We start from the raw sequence: 20,647 nt of genomic DNA, 5'->3' as shown, positions 1-20,647 counted from the left end.
AAACATTTCCTTTGAAAACACAAAACACAAGGCACAAGACAAGGATGGCTTCTCTCACCACTCCTATTCAACACTGAATTGAAAGTTCTGCCCAGGGCAATCGGGCAAGAGAAACAAATAAAGGATATTCAGATAAAAATAAAGGAAATCAAGTTTTCCCTGTTTTTAGAGGACATAGTCGTATATTTAGAATACCCCATTATCTCACCTCTAAAACTCCTCAACAATAGACAAGAAACTTGTCTTTTGTATGAGTTTGCTTAAGCTTATAAGCAACTCCAGCAATCTCAGACTACCAAATCAATGTGCAAAAATCACAAGAATTTCTATACACCAATAATAGACAAACAGAGAGTCAAATCATGAATGAACTCAAATTCACAATTGCTCCAAAGAAAATAAAATAACTAAGAATAAAAATTACAAGGAACATGAAGGACTCCTTTATGGAGAACTACAAACCACCATTCAAAGAAATAAGAGAGGACACCAAAAAAAAAAAAAAAAAAAAATTGTGTTCACAGGTAAGAAGAATAAATATCATGAAAATGACCATACTGCTTAAAGTAATTCACACATCTACAGTGATCTGATCTTTGACAAGCCTGACAAAAACAAGCAACTGGGGAAGAATTCCCTGATATGGGAAAACTGGCTCACCATACACACAAACCTGAAACTAGATCCCTTTCTCACACCACATAATTAACTCAAGATGAATTAACAGACTTAAACATAAAACCTAAAACCCTAAATGCCCTAGAAGAAAATCAAGAAATTACCATTCAGGATATAGGCATGGGCAAAGCCTTCATGACAAAAAAACCAAAAAACAATTGCACCACAATGCAAAATTGACAAATAGGACCTCACTAATCTAAAGAGCTTCTCCACAGCAAAAGAAAATATCATCAGAGTGAACAGGTGACATACAAAATGTGAGAACATTTTTTCAACCTATCTATCTGAAAAAGGTCTACAATTCAAAACCCACAAGAATTTTTAAAAAATATACAACAATATAAAAAAACCCATCAAAAAGTGGGCAAAGGAGATGAACAGACAATTCTCAAAAGAAGACATTTAATCAGCCAACAAACGTGTATAAAAAAAGCTCTGCATCACTGGTCATTAGAGAAATGCACATCAAAAGGACAATGAGATACCATTTCACACCGGTCAGAATGGTGACCATTAAAAAGTCAGGAAACAACAGATGCTGGTGAAGATGTGGAGAAAAAGGAATGCTCTATACTGCTGGTGGGAGTGTAAATTAGTTCAATCATTGGGGAAGACAGTGTGGTGATTCTTCAATGATCTATAACCAGAAATACCATTTGACCCAGCAATCCCATTATGTTGTATACCATAAGAGGATTATAAATCATTCTACATAAGGAAACATGCACACATATGTTTATTGCAGCACGATTCAGACGCAAAAAAGACATGGAACAAACCCAAATGCCCATCAATTATGGACTGGATAAAGAAAATATGGAACATATATACCATGGGATACTATGCAGCCATGAAAAAGAATAAGTTCATGTCCTTTTCAGGGACATGAATGAAGCTGGAAGCAATCATTCTCAGCAAGCTAACATAGGAACAGAAAAGCAAACACTACCTGTTCTAACTCATAAGTGGGAATGGAACAATGAAGACACAATGGAGCCTGTCAGGGAGTAGGGGGTAAGTGGAAGGAGATCATTAGGACAAATACCTAATGCATGCAGGACTTAAAACTTAGATGAGGGGTTGATGGGTGCAGCAAACCACTGTGTCACATGTACACCAATGTAACAAATCTGCCTGTTCTGCACATGTATCCTAGAAGTTAAATTATGATTTTAAAAAGTCAGGTTAAACGACAGACTAAATAGTATCCATGAATTCATGATTACTCCCTATTTGGTTTTTACTTTATAATTTGTCTGTGCTTTGTGTCTCCAGGGAAACAAAATAAAAATATATTGTACCGAACATTTTAAAAGAATTTACTAAAAAGCAGTTGGAGCCAATTCTTTTATCTCTTTATGAAGACAAGTATGGATTAAAAACCAACTCTCCTAATGCTTGTCAGTGCTTGCAAGGTTCTTATGATAAAAATAAAACTTCCAACCTAATGATACTTGGCAGCCTCCAGAACTTTAAGGAAAGCGGAGAAACAAAATATCCAACTTCAGGCTCTTTCTGGGAAAGGATGCCCGGTGCCTTGAGGACTCTTAGACCCTGGAGGAAGGATGGAAGTGGGGTAGGTGGGGGCGGCCTTTGGAGTCACTGCTGCTCTGGCAGCCACTGCTGTTCCCCATGGATAGCTAGGAGTCTCAGCCTTCAGCAGAAACAGCAGGCTTTCTGCAAGCAGTGTTTGGCGTGCCTGCCTGATTTCCATCTCTATATCTTCCTTAGTGATGTATCTACTCAGGTTTTTACCTTAGAATTGGGTTGCTTATCTTTTTGAGTTTGAGAGTTTCCTCGTATATTGTCCATACAAGTCACTTTTCAGATGAGTTTGCTAAATTTTTCTACCTGTGGCTGGCTTTTTGTTTCCCTTTATCGGATTTTTATTTTTTTTGACGTGGAGTCTCATTTTGTCACCAAGGCTGGAGTTCAATGACCAGATCTAGCCTCACTGCAATCCCCACATCCCAAGTTCAAAGGATTCTCCTTGCTCAGACTCCTGAGCAGCTAGGATTACCGGCGCACACCAGAAATCCCAGTTAAATTTTTGTATTTTTAGTACAGACGTGATTTCACCATGTATACGATGCTGATCTGGAACTCCTGTCCTCAGGTGATCTGTCCACTTTGACTTTCGAAAGTGCTAAGACTACGGGCTTGAACTGCCATGTCCAATGGCAACAGGGTGTTTTACAGAGTAGACAATTCAGCTTCCAATAAAGTTCATATTATCCATTCTTTTTCTTTCATGGACTTGCTAATAACTCATTACCAAACCCAGACCCATGAAGATATTTTCTAATTACAACTTTGCATTGAATAAATTTAATGTATGGGTATTTTTGACTAATTTTTTAACTGTAAAAGTTTTGTCTATATTCATTGGTTTCCATTTAGTTTCCAGCAGTTTTCTTGACACTTGTGAAATAGCTTTGCCTCTTCCAAAGAATATGCTTTGCATTTTTGACAAAATCAGTTGACTTGGGATGGTTTTGGGGCTATCTATTCTCTTCCACTTATCTGCTTGTCTATTAAATTATGAATGCCACACTCTTCTTTATTACGTTAGCTTTAGTGTAAGTATTCATATCCAGATGTGCAAGTCCCTTAGCTTTGTTCTTCTTCAGTCTTATTTCATCTATTCTAGGTTTAGGAAGAGTTTGTTGATATATTTACCTGGAATTTGATTGGGATAGGGCTGCCATAATCATAAATGTACTTCTCCAGAACGAGAAACATCTGTTTACTGATTGATTGATTGAAAAAGAGTTGTGTCACCCATGTTGGAGTGCAGTGCTGCTATCTCAACTCACTGAGATTCTCCCACTTCAACGACTCAAGTAGCTGGGACTACAGGCGTTGTATTTTTGGTAGAGATGGATTTCACCCTGTTCCCCAGGCTGGTCTCCAACTCTTAGGCTCAAGTGATCTGCCTGTGGCAGCCTCCCAAAGTGCTGGGATTACAGGCATCTGCCAACATGCCAGGCCTCTCTGCATTTACTAACATTTCTTTTGATTTCTCTCAAAGGTGACTTGCTGTTTACTGAATGAATCTTGCATATTTTGTTACATTTATACTTAATGTATTCAATTTTGTGGGTAGTGTTGTAAGTGGTGTTTTAATATTCAAATTCCAAAGATTTCTATTCATTATTTCTGACATACAAAAACTCAATCGAGTTTTATCTATTGCCCGTCTTCTTTTCTTCTTTTTATCTCCACTCAGGTATGGGAATGTTGGCTGTATTTCACTTCCACTTCCTGAGATTACCTCCTGTATGAACCCACCCCGAATTTCAGAGATTTTCCCGGGCTACCACCAGAGGGTGCACGGAGCCTAGGCACTGAGACCGCAGAGCCCGGAAACCAACTCTCTGAGGAGCAGGGTGTCCTCACAGTGCTTCGGACAGTGCTTCCTTCTCCTCAGGACACAACGGAGAAAGGCCGTTGTTTCAGGGTACGTGGGGACACCTGTGGCACGTTCCTGGTGAAGACTAAGCCTCCTTCATCTCAGGACCTGCCTAAGTGTGGTCGCGGCTTTGGCACACCTGGGGTCGCCTCCACCATGAAGATGAAGGCTCTTTCTCTTTCGTACATGTCCAGGAGTGGCCGTTGCTACAAGAGATCTGGTGCTATGACCCGGTGAGAATAAAAACTTCTCCTCGGGACCCTCCCAGGAGAGGACATGGCATTCAGACATCTAGTGGCGAGGTGAGGAAAAGTCACCCTGTCTGCTGCACCCAGAACTGAGGAGGGGCACTGCCCTGAGCCTTAATTCCCAGCCTTAGCCTACAATTCTGACTATACGAAAGTGTCCCTTGAATGAGTCAGTGAACACGCATTGTCACAGCTACCAAAGTGTGGTTTGCAGATGATCTGAGTTTGTTTCTGGGGGAGATTCTGGTACAGGGAAAGGAGAGGCGCTGAATGGAACCACTATGACTGGCTGAGGACAGGGGAGAAATCACAACCTCCAACAACACTTTTTTTCATGATTTAATGACTCATTTTTCTTAGAGAACTAAAGTAGTTCAAACAATATAGAAAAATTTTTAAGTAGGTATATGAGAACTTGAATGATTATTTAAGTTTAAATATATGATATATGACTGGTTAGCAACATTTTTTCTTTTCCTGACACAGTCACAGTTTAATTGAGAGTGGATTTCTAATGGCGATGGAAATATCCACTTTGTGAAGATTGACATCCCACATTAGGTGAGATGTACTAACAGTATCAAATTTTAATATTACACCATAAATTAATTGAAGAATTCTGAGCCAAATATGATTGACAAATGGTCTATGACACAGCCCTACTCAGGAAATCCTGAGAACATGTGCCCCAGGTGGTGTGTACACAGCCTATATTTATGCATTTTAGGGAGACAGGAGACATCAATCAAACATATGTAAGACGTACATTGGTTTGGTGGAGAAAGGATGGACAACTTGGAAACAGCGATGGTGCAGGGCTGGACTTTCAAGTTACAGGTAGATTTAAATATGTTTTCATTGGCAGTTGTCTGAAAGAGTTAAGTTATTACCTAAAAACCTAAAATCAAAAGATAGGAAAGACTGGGTTACAATAAATAGTAAGGGCTGTAGAGACCAAAGTTTTAGCATGATGATGAAGATTCCATGTAGCAGGCTTGAGAGAATAGAAGGTAAATATTGCTTATCGGACTTAAGTTATGTGTTGCTGTTAATGATGATCAACTTTTTCTAAAGTTCAAAAGGGAGGAGCATGTAATGAATCATGTGTGTCCCTCTTTCCTGTCGGGAACTGGATCACTTTTGGAATGCCCTTGGTCAAATGGTGGGGTTCATTCAGATGACTGTGGTGGGTGGGGGGACTTAAGAGTTAATTTTTTTTAAAAGGTGTCATTTCTATTTACAAAACTATTACCTATTAAATTGTTATACATAATAATTAGTCTAAGAGAAAAAAGGGATTTCTTAAATTAAAAAAAAAAACACTAAAAAATCTAAGCCACCAAATCTTGCCAGATTTTTTTTTCTTTCTGTTTTTAAAGTTCTCAGAGATGCTTTGCTTGTAAGTCATAAAGCTGACTTGTTGACCATCTGGGTATAGTTCTGTTGCTTCTTCAAATACTGTACCTAATAACATTCCAAAATTGTTTTTAAGTAAATTTCTTAAATTGTAGTAGTAAAAAAAATGAAGACAATATTAAACAATACTGAAGTTTATCACAGGATATAAAATTTTCAACAATTATTTCTTTTCTTCTTCTTCTTCTTTTTTTTTTTTTTTTTTTGAGATAGGATCTCATTCTTTTTCCCAGCCTGGAGTACAGAATTGCCATCATCGCTCACTGCATCCTCTAGCTGCAAAGATCAACTGATCCTCCACATTGGACTCAGCTATCATCTCTGCCTAACTTTTTGTATTTTTTGGTGGAGACAAAGCTTTGCCATGTTGCCTGGACATGTCTCAAATGCCTGGACTCAAGTGATCTGCCTGCCTTGGCCTCAAAAAGTGCTGAGAGTATAGGCATTAATAAAATGTTTCTGTTAGGGTTAGATAAAAATTAGTCTTGAAAACTGGCTAGCCATATGTAGAAAGCTAAAACTGGATATCTTCCTTACACCTTATACAAAAATTAATTCAAGATGGATTAAAGACTTAAACGTTAGACCTAAAACCATAAAAACCCTAGAAGAAAACCTAGGTATTACCATTCAGGACATAGCCATCGCCAAGGACTTCATGTGTAAAACACCAAAAGCAATGGCATTAAAAGCCAAAATTGAAAAATGGGACCTAATTAAACTAAAGAGCTTCTGCACAGCAAAAGAAACTACCATCAGATTGAGCAGGAAACCCACAGACTGGGAGAAAATTTTTACAACCTGCTCATCTGACAAAGGGCTAATATCAAGAATCTACAATGAACTCAAACAAATTTACAAGAAAAAAACAAACAAACCCCATCAAAAAGTGGGTGGAGTATATGAACAGACACTTCTCAAAAGAAGACATTTATGCAGCCAAAAGACACATGAAAAAATGCTCATCATCACTGGCCATCAGAGAAATGCAAATCAAAACCACAATGAGATACCATCTCACACCATTTAGAATGGCAATCATTAAAAAGTCAGGAAACAACAGGTGCTGGAGAGGATGTGCTTTAGATTGCATTTAGAATGATGCTTTAGATTGCCTTACCTGCATAGGCCTTCTGAAGGTGCGTTTGAAGCTTCAGTCTTGAAAACCATACAGGCTGGAAAAGTATCTAAAGAACTATTTATTTGAGATGGCACATGTTTCTTCAGAAACTCAAGTTGTTTCTCCCAGAGATGAATGAACTGATTCAGAAGCCTCTGCTAGATGGCTACTGTGTAAACACACATTCCTTGGGGACTCAGACTTAAGGTCAATGATTGAAGAAAATGCTGTTCAGGCTTTTTCACAAGAATCCTTGTTAAAATGGCCATGTGACACAGTGTGTGTTTCTGAGCCAGATAAAGATAATGATTTTTTTTTCTCTGATTTTCCCCAGGAAATATCAGAAAATATTTGAGAGTGACCAATTCAAGTCTATTCTATGTGATGAGAATGGAACTTGCCTAGTGACTAATGAAGAACTCATCAAGAAAGAAATTTTGGATAGAATGACTCCTTACGGAATATTTCAAGCTGACAGAATCAAAAGTTTTGCTTGACAGCTCAGCCTTTATGGATTTAGTAAAATTTGACAGAATTTTCAAAGATCTGCCTTTGTAGCCACCTTTCTGGCAGAAGAGAATGAATCCATTGTCTTAAGCAAGATATTTAACATATTTCAGTTACCACTTTATATAGAGTATATATGTAATTTTACTTTCTACCTCAGTAAATATGTTAATACATGCAGTAAGACCAGATCTTGAAAATTATATAAAATACTAAGGTAAAAATTTTTTAATTTTTTGAAATTATTGAGTTCAGCTTGAGCATTAACCTTCCAGCATTTTAAGAAATTTTGCTAACAACTTTGAATCTTACCAGTGAAATCAAAATAAATGTACCAAAGCCACTTAATGCAATGTCACTATTAATATATAAAATGTTTTCACTTGAGGGCTTAGCAACTTTAGTGCTTTTTTCCCAAAAGCACATTCTTGAAAATAGTAAACCATGTTCATGAATTTTTTGATGATATTAAGTTTGTGTGATGAAACAGAAATCTGATATTTTAAGTGTTTGTTATTGTCACTTGTCTCAACAAATTGCAACAGATCAGCATGCTATTTTAAATCAGTTGACCTCTATTCATGTGCACTCTCATAGCACCTGCATCCAAGCAAGTGGCCACATTGTGAATTTCATTACAACCACAACTTCTCAATACCACAACATATCTCCCTTGCAAAACTGTTTTCTGGGGCTGATAGTGGAACCATCTGCTCTTCCAACAAGATATCCTGTGATATTAGTCAACGAGGCTCCACATCCTAACCTGCTACCTGTAGGCAAACAATGGTTGCAAAGGCCTACGATACCTGATACATCAGCTGTCCCTCATTCGAGGCCAGATCTTCAACCATCCCAACTGGACAAATATCACCTTAATTACAAATGATCTTCCATTAAAACAGTATCAGATTATGCATGACAACAGAGACTAACATTTACATAGACCAAAAAAACCCTAAAAATATCTGCAATTATCTTACTGAAAAATAAAACTGCATGTCAACTTATATGTTTGCTTTGTCTTTATTTCTCAAAGTATAGTTAAAAGTAAAATGGTGTTTTCTTTCAGTGTCAGGCTATTGTACTACTTCCTATAAAAATATATGTGGGCTTTTTGATTATTTGTAAGGAAATTTGATGTGCTCCTTTGTAAGTTAAGTAATTTAGTTCTTTAAAGAAGAAAAAATAATAAAGTCTTTGGGTCCACTTGCTGCTGAAACAACATGGTACCACTACCTGGGTAATTTGTAAAAAGGCTTATTTTGCTCATGGCTCTGGAGGTGGGGAAGTCCAATGGGCTGCATCTCATGAGATCTTCTTTCTATGTTACAACATGGCAGGTTGACCTTACATGGTGAAGGGCATGAGATGAACAGAAAATCGGGACCAAACTCATCCTTCATCAAAGCTCACTCACAAAATAACTAATTTGTTCTCCAGATAATACCATCAATTTAGTCACGATGTTACACACACGGCTAATCAACTCTAAAAAGTCCTACCTCCCAACATTGTCACAATGAACACAGAAATTCAATGTGAAATTTGGAGGGGACATACAAAATCATGACAGCAGGTAAGGGAAAGGAAACAACTGGAGTTAGGAAAAAGTAGTAAGTGACTTCTCAGGTAGTCTGGCACAAATCAAATAGGGCATAAATTTGGGCGGCACAAAGGGAATAGATACTCACATAAATGCACACAGACACACACACAGAGAACATCTTGAGAAAGGTTAACACACACTATATACTTCAGTATTTTCTCAGTTACATTTCCTCAGTTCTTCGAAACTTAGATTTTAGTTGGCAAAGATTTTCTTCATTGCAATTCATACGTAATGAGCTCAGTGTCCATGATCACAATAATTTGTGTCATCACTTGAATAATAAGGTTTACATCATATTATGCTCATGGATTTCTTCACTGTCAGCACATGGTGGAATTTTACAGCTGGCATTAACAAAGCATCATTTAAATCTTATATCAAAGCTTTCCAACATGCTTGTGACTTTCATTATCTCCTGCTAGAGTCCACCATTCATGTTTTCTAATGCACATTTCCTTACTTTTTTTTTTTTCTCTGAGAACATCTCCCTGTGTTACCCCAGATGGAGAGCAGTGGCATTATTTCAGCTCACTGCAAACTCAACCTCTGGGTTCAAGCAAATCTTGTGCCTCAACCTTTTGAGCAGGTAAAATTATATATGCCCACCATGCTGGGCTAATTTTTATATTTTTAGTAGAAATGGGGTTTCAACATTGTGGCCAGGATGGTCTTGAACTCCTGGCTTCATGTGATCCACCCACCATGGCCCCTAAAAGTGCTGAGATTACAAGCTTGAGCCACCAAACCCCACCTCTAATGCAGATTTTCATCACATTGGTTTCATGCTCCATACAAAGTCAGAGTTAATTGCTTTTGTCAGGATTTAATACCTTTTGGATTCTGAGTCCAGATCCTCAGCATGGCTAAATAAATCGCTTTCAGACCTGTTATTTGTTTCCCTTTCAGCTTCATGTCCTTCTCTTTCACCACAGTGAGAGATTCAGACAGCTCCACTTTCAGACATGCCCTTTTCCATCTGGCAACTTGAGTCCCATTTATTTCTTGGAGATAAAAATGTCTCCCCCATTTGCCTACTTAAGACTCCTACAACACAGACATCACTCCTTCCAGGAGTTGCTTCTTATCTATCACATTAGTTTTCTTGTCTGTCTGTCTTGGACACCCAGAAATGATGTAACACAGTACCTAATACATATATGTGTGTGTGTGTGTATGTATACACATATGTATGTGAATTAGACAATATTGACTGGGACATACGAATATAACATCTATTTTCATTGTCAAAATGAACATTCTTGGTGTTGTGGCATTACTTTTTATTCTTTTTTCCTCACCACAACTTTTTCTAAAAGGGTAGGTCACAGTATCATTCATTAGAGATGCAATAATTTTGACTTATGGAGACTAGCATCACTGGTTATCACTTCAACTATCACACTTTCTTTTTATGTCTAGTTATGATTTTTCCATGCTTCTTCTAAAACTTCTTTTTCATCTTCTGCTTTGATTGGTAGGTCCTTGCCTGAAAGAACTAGCTGTCTCCTTACCACTCTTTCCTTTATGTGCAGTAGCAATTCCCAGTGGCAAAGGGATATTTGGGAGCCCCTTGTGGCCTATTGAAAAAATTCAAATATCCCAAAATAAAAACTTAAAGAAGCTATTTTTGAAACTGACTTTGTATGCATGGATTCATTTGATAGAGTTCAACCTTTCTTTTGATTCAGCATGTTGGAAACACTCTAATTGTAGAATCTGCAGTGGGACATTTGGGAGCCCACAGAGGCCTATGGGGAAAAACTTAATATCCCCATGTAAAAACTAGAAAGAAACTATCTGTGAAACTGGTTTTTGATGTGTGGATTCATCTCACAGAGTTAAACCTTTTCTTTGATCCAACAGTTTGGAAAACTTTTGGAGAATCTGCGAAGAGACATTTGGGAGTCCTATGAGGCCTATAATGAACTACAGAATATCCACAAACAAAAACTAGAAAGAAGCTATCTGTGAAATGCCTTTGTGATGTGTGGATTCATCTCACAGAGGTAAAACTTTCTTTTCATTCAGCAGTTGGGAAGCACTTTTTTAACAGAATCTGTGAAGGGACATTTTGTAGCTCATGAGGTCTATGGTGAAAAACAAGATATCCCTGGATGAAAACTGGAAAGAAGCTATCTGTGAAACTGATTTGGGATGCGTAAATTCATCTTACAGAATTAAACCTCCCTGTTGGTTCAGCAGGTTGTAAACACTCTTTTTGGAGAATCTGCAAAGGGACATTTGGGAGCCCATTGAGGTCTTTTGAAAAGAAAAGAATATGCCCAGATGAAAACTAAAAAGAAGCTATCTGTGAAACTATTTGGTGATGTGTGGATTAATCTCATAGAGTTAAACTGTTCTTTCAATCTAGCAGGCTGAAAACACTCTTTTTGTAGAATCTGTGAAGCGACATTTGGGAGTCTTTTGAGGCCTATGAAGAAAAACTGAATATTCCCGGATAAAAGTTAGAAAGATGGTATCTTTGAAACTATTTTTTGATGTTTGGATTCATCTCACAGAGTTAAACCTTTCTTTGATTCAGCAGGTTGAAAACATTCTTCTTGAAGAATCTGTGAAGGTACATTTTGGTGTCCATTGAAACCTATGGAGGAAAATGGGATATCCCAAGATAAAAACTAGAAAGAAACTATCTCTGAAACTACTTTGTGATGTGTGGATTCATCTCACAGAATTAAACCTTTCTTTTGATTCAGCAGTTAAAAAACACTGTATTTGGAGAAGCTGTGATGGGACATTTGGGAGCCAATTGAGGCCTAGAGTAAAAACAGAATATCCCCGTATCAAAATTGAAAAGAAGCTATGTATCAAACTGTATTGTGATGTGTGGATTCATCTCACAGAGGTAAACCTTCCTTTTAATTCAGCAGGTTGAACACACTCCTTCAGGAGATCTGTGATGGGATATTTGGGAACCCTTTGAGGCTTAAAGGAAATAATCAAATATCTGCAGATATAAGCTAGAAAAAGTCTACCTACGAAATTGCTTTATGATGTGTGGATACATCTCACAGTGTTAAATTTCACTTTGATTCAGTAGGTGGGAAACATTCCTTTTGGAGAATCTGCAAAGGAACATTTTGAGGCCAATGGGGAAAAACAGAATATCCCCAGGAAAAAACTAGAAAGAAGCTATCTGAAACTGCTTTGTGATGTCTGGATTCATCTCACAGAGTTAAACAATTCCTTTGATTTGGCAGGTTGGACACACTCTTTTTGGAAAATTTCCAAAGGGACCTTTGGAAGCCCATTGAGGCCAATGGGGAAGACCAGAATATCTGCAGGTAAAAACTAGAAAGAAGTTATCTGTGAAACAGCTTTATGATGTGTGGATTCATCTCACAGAGTGAAACATTTCTTTTGATTCAGGAGATTGGACACAGTCTTTCTGAAGAATATGCAAAGAGACATTTCACAGGCCATTGAGACCTATGGGGAAAAAGAGAATATCCCTGGGTAAAAACTAGAAAGAAGCTCTCTGTGGAACTGCCTTGTTCTACAGATGAGAAGTGGATTCATCTCTCAGAGTGAAACATTTCTTTTGATACAGTAGTTTGGAAACACTCTTTTTGGAGAATCTGCAAAAGAGCATTTGGGACACTTTTGAGGCCTAAGGGAAAAAACTGAATATCCTCAAGTAAAAACTAGAAAGAAGGTATCTGTAAAACTGCTTTGTGAGGTGTGGATACATCTCACAGAGTTTAAACCTTTCCTTTGATGCAGCAGGTTGGAAGCACTCTTTTTGGAGATTCTGATAAGGGACATTTAAGAGACCTTTGAGGCCCATGCAGAAAAAAACCACATATCCTTAGGTAAAAACTAGAAAGAAAGTATCTGTGAAACTGCTTTGTTTTGTGTGGATTCATTTCACAGAGTTAAACATTTCTTTTGATTCAGCAGGTTGGAAACACTCTTTCTGGAGAATCTGCAAAAAGACTTTTGGGAGCCCATTGAGACCCATAACGAAAATGCCAATTTTTCCCCATACCTAGAAATAATATATCTGTGAAACTGCTTTGTGATGTGTGGAGTCATCTCATAGAGTTAGACGTTTCTTTTGATTCAGCATGCTGGAAACACTTTTTTTTGGAGAATGTGTAAAGGAAAATTTTGGAATCCCAGTGAGGCCCATGGGGAAAAAACAAATATACTGAGGTAAAAACTAGAAAGAAGATATTGGTATAACTGATTTGTGATGTATGCTTCATTTCACAGTTTTAAACGTTTCTTTTGATTCAGCAAGTTGGAAATACTCTTTTTGAGGATCTGAGTAGAGACATTTGGGAACCTATTGAAGATTATGGGGAAAAGATCAATATCCCCAGGTAAAAACTAGAAAAAAGCTATCAAGAACCTGCTTTGTGATGTGTGGATTCATCTCACAGAGATAAAATTTCTATTGATTCAGCATGTAAAAAGTACTCTTTCTGGAGGATCTACAATGGAACATTTTGGAGACCATTGAATCATATGGGGTAAAACTGAATATCCCCAGGTAAATACTAGGAAGAAGTTATGTGTAAAACTACTTTGTGATGTGTGGACTCACCTAACAGAAGTAAAATCGCCTTTCTATTCAGCAGATTGGAAACACTCTTTTTGGAATATCTGCTTAGGGACATTTGGGGCCCCATTGAGGTCTTGAGGAAAAACAGAATATCACAGATAAAAATTGGAAAGAAGATGTATGAGAAATGGCTTCATGATGTGTGGATTCATGTCACAGAGTTAAACCTTTCTTTTGATTCAGCAGGTTGGAAAGACTCTTTTTGGAGAATCTAGGAAGGGATATTTGGGAGCTCATTGAGGCCCATGGGAAAAAATCAAATATCCCCAGAAAGTCTAAGGAATGTATCTGTAAAACTGCTTTGTGATGTGTGGAGTCATCTAACAGAGTTACAAGTTTCTTTTGATTCAGCAGGCTGGAAACACTCTTTTTGGGGAATCTGTAAAGTTAAATTTAGGAGACTAGGGGACCATGTGGAAAACGGAATGTACCCAGGTAGAAACTAAAAGCAAGCTGTCTGTCAAACAGCCCAGAGTTAAAACTTTCTTTTGATTCAGCAGGTTGGAAACACGCTTTTTGGAGGATCTGTGAAGGGACATTTGGAAGTTCATTGAGGCCAGTGGGGTAAAATGGAATATGCTGTGATTCAAAACTGGAAAGAAGCTATCTGTGAAACTGCTTTGTGGCTTGCAGATTCTTCTCACAGAGTTAATACTTTCTTTTGATTCGACAGGTTGAAAACACTTTTTTTTTTTTGGAAAGTCTGTGAAGGGACATTTTAGATCCCATAAAAGATCATGGGGAAAGTCAGAATATTCTCAGGTAAAAACTTGAAAGAAACTATGTGTGAAACTGCTTTGTGATTTGTGGATTCATCTCAGAATTAATCCTTTCTTTTGATTAAGCAAGTTAGAAAATCTCAGCCAGGTGGGGTGGCTCATGCCTCTGATCTCAGGACTTTGGGAGGCTGAGGTGGGTGCATCACAAGGTCAGGAGTTTGAGACGGTCCTGGCTAACATGGTGAAACCCCATCTCTATTAAAAATACAAAAAAATTATCCAGGCATGGTGGTGGGTGCCTTAGTCCCAGCTACTTGGGTGGCTGAGGCAGGAGAACAGCGTGTACCTGGGTGGTGGAGCTTGCAGTGACTGGGAAATTGGAATACTTCACTCCCAACTGGGTGACAGAACAAGACTCCACCTCCAAAAAAAAAGAAAAGAAAAAGAAAATCTCTTTTTGGAGTATATGCAAAGGGATATTTGGGAGACCACTGAGGCCCATATGGAAAAACTTAATATCTCCAGGTAAAGACAAGAAAAAAGCTGTCTGTGAAACTCCTTTGTGATGGGTAGATTCATCTCAAAGAGTTAAATGTTTCTTTTGATTCAGCAGGATGGAAACACTCTTTTTTAGAGATTCTGCTAAGGGATATTTGTGAACCCATTGAAACTTATGGGAAAACTAAATATTCCCAGGTAAAAACTAGAAAGAAGGTATCTGTGAAACCGCTTTGTTGTATGTGGATCCATATCTTAGAGATAAACCTCTTTTTTAACACAGCAGGTTAAAACACTCTTTGTGGAGGATCTGCAAATGGACGTTTGGAAGCCCATTGAAGACAATCTGAAAAACCAAATATTGCCAGGTAAAATCTAGAAAGAAGCTATCTGTAAAAATACTTTGTGGTTTGTTGCTTCTTATCAGAGTTAGATGTATTCTTTGATTCAACATGTTGGAAACAATCTTTTTGGAAAATTTGCAAAGGCACATTTGGTAGCCCATTGAGGCATACGGGGAAAAACCCAATATCCCCAGGTAAAAACTACAAAAAAACTTTCTATGAAACTGGTTTATGATGTGTGGATTCATCTTTCTGAATTAAACCTTTCTTTTGATTCAGCAGGTTGGGAACACTCTTTTTGGAGAAACTGTGAAGGGATTTTTGGGAACCCATTGAGGTCCATTTGGAGAAACTGAATTTTCACAGGTAAAAACTAGAAAGAATCTGTGTAACAGCTTTGTGATGTGTGGATTCATCTCACAGAGTTAAATCTTTCTTTGGATTCAGCAGATTAAAAGCACTCTTTTTGGAGAATCTATGAAGGGATTTTTGAGAGCCCATTAAGGCCTATTGGGTAAAAAACTAGTATCCTTAGGTAAAAACTAGAAAGAACCTATCTGTGAAACTGCTTTTGTCACGTGTGGATTCATCTCACAGAGTTAAACCTTTCTTTGGATTCAGCAGGTTAAAAACACTGTTTTTGGAGAATCTGCATGGGATATTTGGGAGTCCATTCAGGCCCATGTGGAAAAACCCAATATCCCCAGCAAAACATTAGAAAGAAAGTGTCTGTGAAATTGCTTTGTGATGTGTGGATTCATCTCACAAAGTTAAACCTTTCTTTTGATTTATCTGGTTGGAAATGTGAGAAAGAGAGTTTCTGAGGTGCCACTTGTGCTGGTCTCCTCTGTATGGGACACACATTGAAAGCCATAGGTGGCCTCTGAGGAGAAAAGCCTCTTTATTGCCTTCGGGATTTTATGCCCCATGAGCATAAACACTCAGCAGCATTCCACAGTTTTCTCAGGGTGATAATACTCCATTGAAGCAGTGGAGTATAGTCAAACATCTTGGCTTCCCCTAAAACCTGCTACCACCTGCTTCAGTCCCAATAAGTTAAAAGTCTTAAGTAGTTTAGACACACGCCTCTCCTCAAGAAAATTCACATAAATCACTACTGCTATAAATCTTATGGAATGATTCACAAGCTCTCCTTCACTGATTAATCCTTTACCTCATTCCTTCCTCCCCTTTCCATCTGCTGTAAGAACAAAGAGATTATACACAAATAAATTGGGTGGAGCCTGAGAACTTTGGGCTGTGAGCAAGCCGTCAATGCTCCAGCCCCCTAGACCCACCTTTTAAACACTTATGCTGTCTCTTTCTAATTCCTTTTTTCTCCACCAGAGTCGGGGTACCTGCTAGGTGGTGTGGGATTGGTTTCCCCAACATCTGGCACCCAACACGGGTCTCCCTATAATTTCTACAAATAATCCAGTGAAGATATGTCAGAGCATGGAAAGTGGAGCATGACTGACAAAGGACATCCATGTAAGTTTTCACTTCAGGCTCTATGGAGAATTCAATGGTAACTGCAGGAAAATATGGGTCAGGCTGAAAGTAAGTTTGCTAATTACTTAAGGCTGGTGCTGCAGTCATTGTGCTGCAGTGGGGCAATTGTGAGTACCCGAAACCTCACATCTTTGTTCCATCTCATAGAAGAGTATTCTCCTTGGTTCCTGGAATATGGAAAAAAAGAATGTAAAAGATTGGTATAAGGTCAGATCAGACTCAAAATGAGCACAACAAGAGAGCCACAATATTCCTTTCTTCTCTTGGTCTGTGTCATTGGCAATTAAAAGAGCACTAAAGTGCTTCCTCACTGAAGTGGAAGGAGTAGGAGTTTCAGGATGACATAGAAAATTGTAATAATCAGAAGTCTGATGATCAGCAAAGTGAACCATTACAGTCTAGGCTTAAAAAGGGGGAGAAATGGGAAACTATATATGCTAACTTCCTAAAACTTATGAAAGGAACCGTTCCACCTACTGCAGAAACAGTGACACCTACTGTGCCTTTAGGGGAACGCCTGGAATGGCCACCCCTGCCTCAGCCTTATGAATTTCTGGAAAGGGAGACTGAGATGTGGCTTCCCACTCCCGTTTCATGTCCCACCATTAACTATGGTGAAGGAAAGCTTCAGGCTTACCCAACAGTGAATTACAGTGAGGGAATAACCCAAGCTTGTACTCCTGATAATTATGGTAAAGGAATGTTGTGAGCCACCCCAAATACTAATGATGGCTCAGGGATAATGCAGGCATCCATTCTCCCAACAGGATAAATGGGGTATTTGGATGTTGGCAGTTTTCATTAAATATTTTGCCAGCTGAGAAGTCCAGAGAACATGATGAAGCAGACTGGGAGCTATTTTATTTTAAAATATTAAAAGACTTAAAGCAAGCAATTGGACAATATGGACCAAATTCTCCTTATGTTCATTCCTTATTACAATCTGTGGCTTATAACCAACATTTAATACTTATAGATTAGGAGTCATTAACCTGATCCACCCTGTTCTCTCAATTTCTGTAATTTAAAACCTGTCAGATGGATCAAGCAATAAATCAGACATGCAGAAATGCTCAAGCCTAACCTTCCATTAATATCACTTGTGATCAGTTGCTTGGAATTGGACATACATAAAGTACTGAAAATCAAGCAATGATAATGGGTGTTGAAACTGTTCATCAGCTCAGAACTATATGTCTAAGAACCAGGCAAAAAAATTCATGACCTTGGTACTATTTACCCGTATTTTAACTCAGTTCAATAGGCTTCAAGGGAGCCTTATCCAGATTTTGTCACCCATTTGGAAGACACGATTCAAAAGGCCATTTTGGATTACCATGCCAGGAAAGTGATCTGTGAAGGAACATTTTGGAGCCCATTGAAATCTATGGGGAAAAACCATATATTCACAAGTAAAAAATAGAAAGAAGCTATCTATGAAACTGTTTTCTGATGTGTGGATTCATCTTACAGATATAAAACTTTCTTTTGATTCAGCAGGTTGAAAACACTCTTTTTGGAGGATCTGCAATGAAACATCTGAGGCACATTGAGGCCTAAGAGGGAAAACTGAATATCTCCGGATAAAAACTAGAAAGTAGCTATCTGTGAAACTGCTTTTTGATATAGGGATTCATCTTACACGTTAAAACTGTCTTTTGATGGAGAAGTTAGAAACATTATTTTTGGAGAATCTGTATGAAGACATTTGAGAGGCCATTGAGGCCTATGGAAAAAGAACCAAATGTCTTCAGATAAAAACTGGAATCTCTCTGTGAAACTACTTTCTGATGTGCAGATTCATGTAACAGAGTTAAACCTTTTCTTCATTCAGCATGCTACAAACACTCTGTGGAATCTGCAAAGACAGATATTGAGCTCACTAAAGTGAGTGGTGAAAAACAAAGTATCCCCAGATAGAAACAAGAAACAAGTTATCTGTGAAACTTCTTTGTAATATTTGGATTCAGCTCAAAGAGTTACACCTTTCTTTTGATTCAGTGGTTTGGAAACTCTCCTTTTAAATGATGTCCAAAGGGAATTTTTGAGCCCATTGAGTCCTTGGTGAGAAACTGAATATCCCCAGGTGAAAATTATGAAGAAGCTATCTGTGAAACTGCTTTGTGATATGTGGATTCATGTCACATAATTAAAATTTTCTTTTTGTGCTGCAGGTTGGAAAGACTTTTTTGGAGAATCTACAAAGTCACATTTGGGTGCCGTTTGAGTTTTATGTGGAAAAACATAATTTCTTTTTTTTTTTAATTGGCATGTCTTTTATTATGAGTTGCATTTCTCCTCTTTCCATATGTTTAGGAGCCATTTTTCTTTTCTTTTTTTTTTCTTTTATTATTATTATTATTATTATCATTATTATACTTTAGGTTTTATGGTACATGTGCGCAATGTGCAGGTAAGTTACATATGTATACATGTGCCATGCTGGTGCGCTGCACCCACCAACTTGTCATCTAGCATTAGGTATATCTCCCAATGCTATCCCTCCCCCATCCCCCCACCCCACAACAGTCCCCGAAGTGTGATGTTCCCCTTCCTGTGTCCATGTGTTCTCATTGTTCAATTCCCACCTATGAGTGAGAATATGCGGTGTTTGGTTTTTTGTTCTTGCGATAGTTTACTGAGAATGATGATTTCCAGTTTCATCCATGTCCCTACAAAGGACGTGAACTCATCATTTTTTATGGCTGCATAGTATTCCATGGTGTATATGTGCCACATTTTCTTAATCCAGTCTATCATTGTTGGACATTTGGGTTGGTTCCAAGTCTTTGCTATTGTGAATAATGCGGCAATAAACATACGTGTGCATGTGTCTTTATAGCAGTATGATTTATAGTCCTTTGGGTATATACCCAGTAATGGGATGGCTGGGTCAAATGGAATTTCTAGTTCTAGATCCCTGAGGAATCCCCACACTGACTTCCACAAGGGTTGAACTAGTTTACAGTCCCACCAACAGTGTAAAAGTGTTCCTATTTCTCCACATCCTCTCCAGCACCTGTTGTTTCCTGACTTTTTAATGATTGCCATTCTAACTGGTGTGAGATGGTATCTCATTGTGGTTTTGATTTGCATTTCTCTGATGGCCAGTGATGGTGAGCATTTTTTCATGTGTTTTTTGGCTGCATAAATGTCTTCTTTTGAGAAGTGTCTGTTCATGTCCTTTGCCCACTTTTTGATGGGGTTGTTTGTTTTTTTCTTGTAAATTTGTTGGAGTTCATTGTAGATTCTGGATATTAGCCCTTTGTCAGATGAGTTGGCTGTGAAAATGTTCTCCCATTTTGTAGGTTGCCTGTTCACTCTGATGGTAGTTTCCTTTGCTGTGCAGAAGCTCTTTAGTTTAATTAGATCCCATTTGTCAATTTTGGCTTGTGTTGCCATGGCTTTTGGTGTTTTAGACATGAAGTCCTTGCACATGCCTATGTCCTGAATGGTAATGCCTAGGTTTTCTTCTAGGGTTTTTATGGTTTTAGGTCTAACATTTAAGTCTTTAATCCATCTTGAATTGATTTTTGTATAAGGTGTAAGGAAGGGATCCAGGGGAAGCCCATCAGACTAACAGCGGATCTCTCGGCAGAAACCCTACAAGCCAGAAGAGAGTGGGGGCCAATATTCAACATTCTTAAAGAAAAGAATTTTCAACCCAGAATTTCATATCCTGCCAAACTAAGCTTCATAAGTGAAGGAGAAATAAAATACTTTACAGACAAGCAAATGCTGAGAGATTTTGTCACCACCAGGCCTGCCCTAAAAGAGCTCCTGAAGGAAGTGCTAAACATGGAAAGGCACAACCGGTACCAGCCACTGCAAAATCATACCGAAATGTAAAGACCATCGAGACTAGGAAGAGACTGCATCAACTAACGAGAAAAATATCCAGCTAACATCATAATGACAGGATCAGATTCACACATAACAATATTAACTTTAAATGTAAATGGACTAAATGCTCCAATTAAAAGACACAGACTG

General features: G+C 38.1%; 1 pseudogene; it reads left to right on the top strand.

Annotated features, from left to right (window-relative positions):
• The first annotated feature begins 6,965 nt into the window (after positions 1 to 6,965).
• LOC129025776 (heat shock transcription factor, Y-linked-like) lies at positions 6,966 to 18,881 on the top strand (annotated as a pseudogene).
• The last annotated feature ends 1,766 nt before the right edge of the window (positions 18,882 to 20,647 follow it).

Source organism: Pongo pygmaeus, chromosome Y (assembly GCF_028885625.2).
Source record: "Pongo pygmaeus isolate AG05252 chromosome Y, NHGRI_mPonPyg2-v2.0_pri, whole genome shotgun sequence".
Classification (NCBI taxonomy): domain Eukaryota; kingdom Metazoa; phylum Chordata; class Mammalia; order Primates; family Hominidae; genus Pongo; species Pongo pygmaeus.
This window is presented reverse-complemented; position numbering and strand designations above follow the sequence as displayed.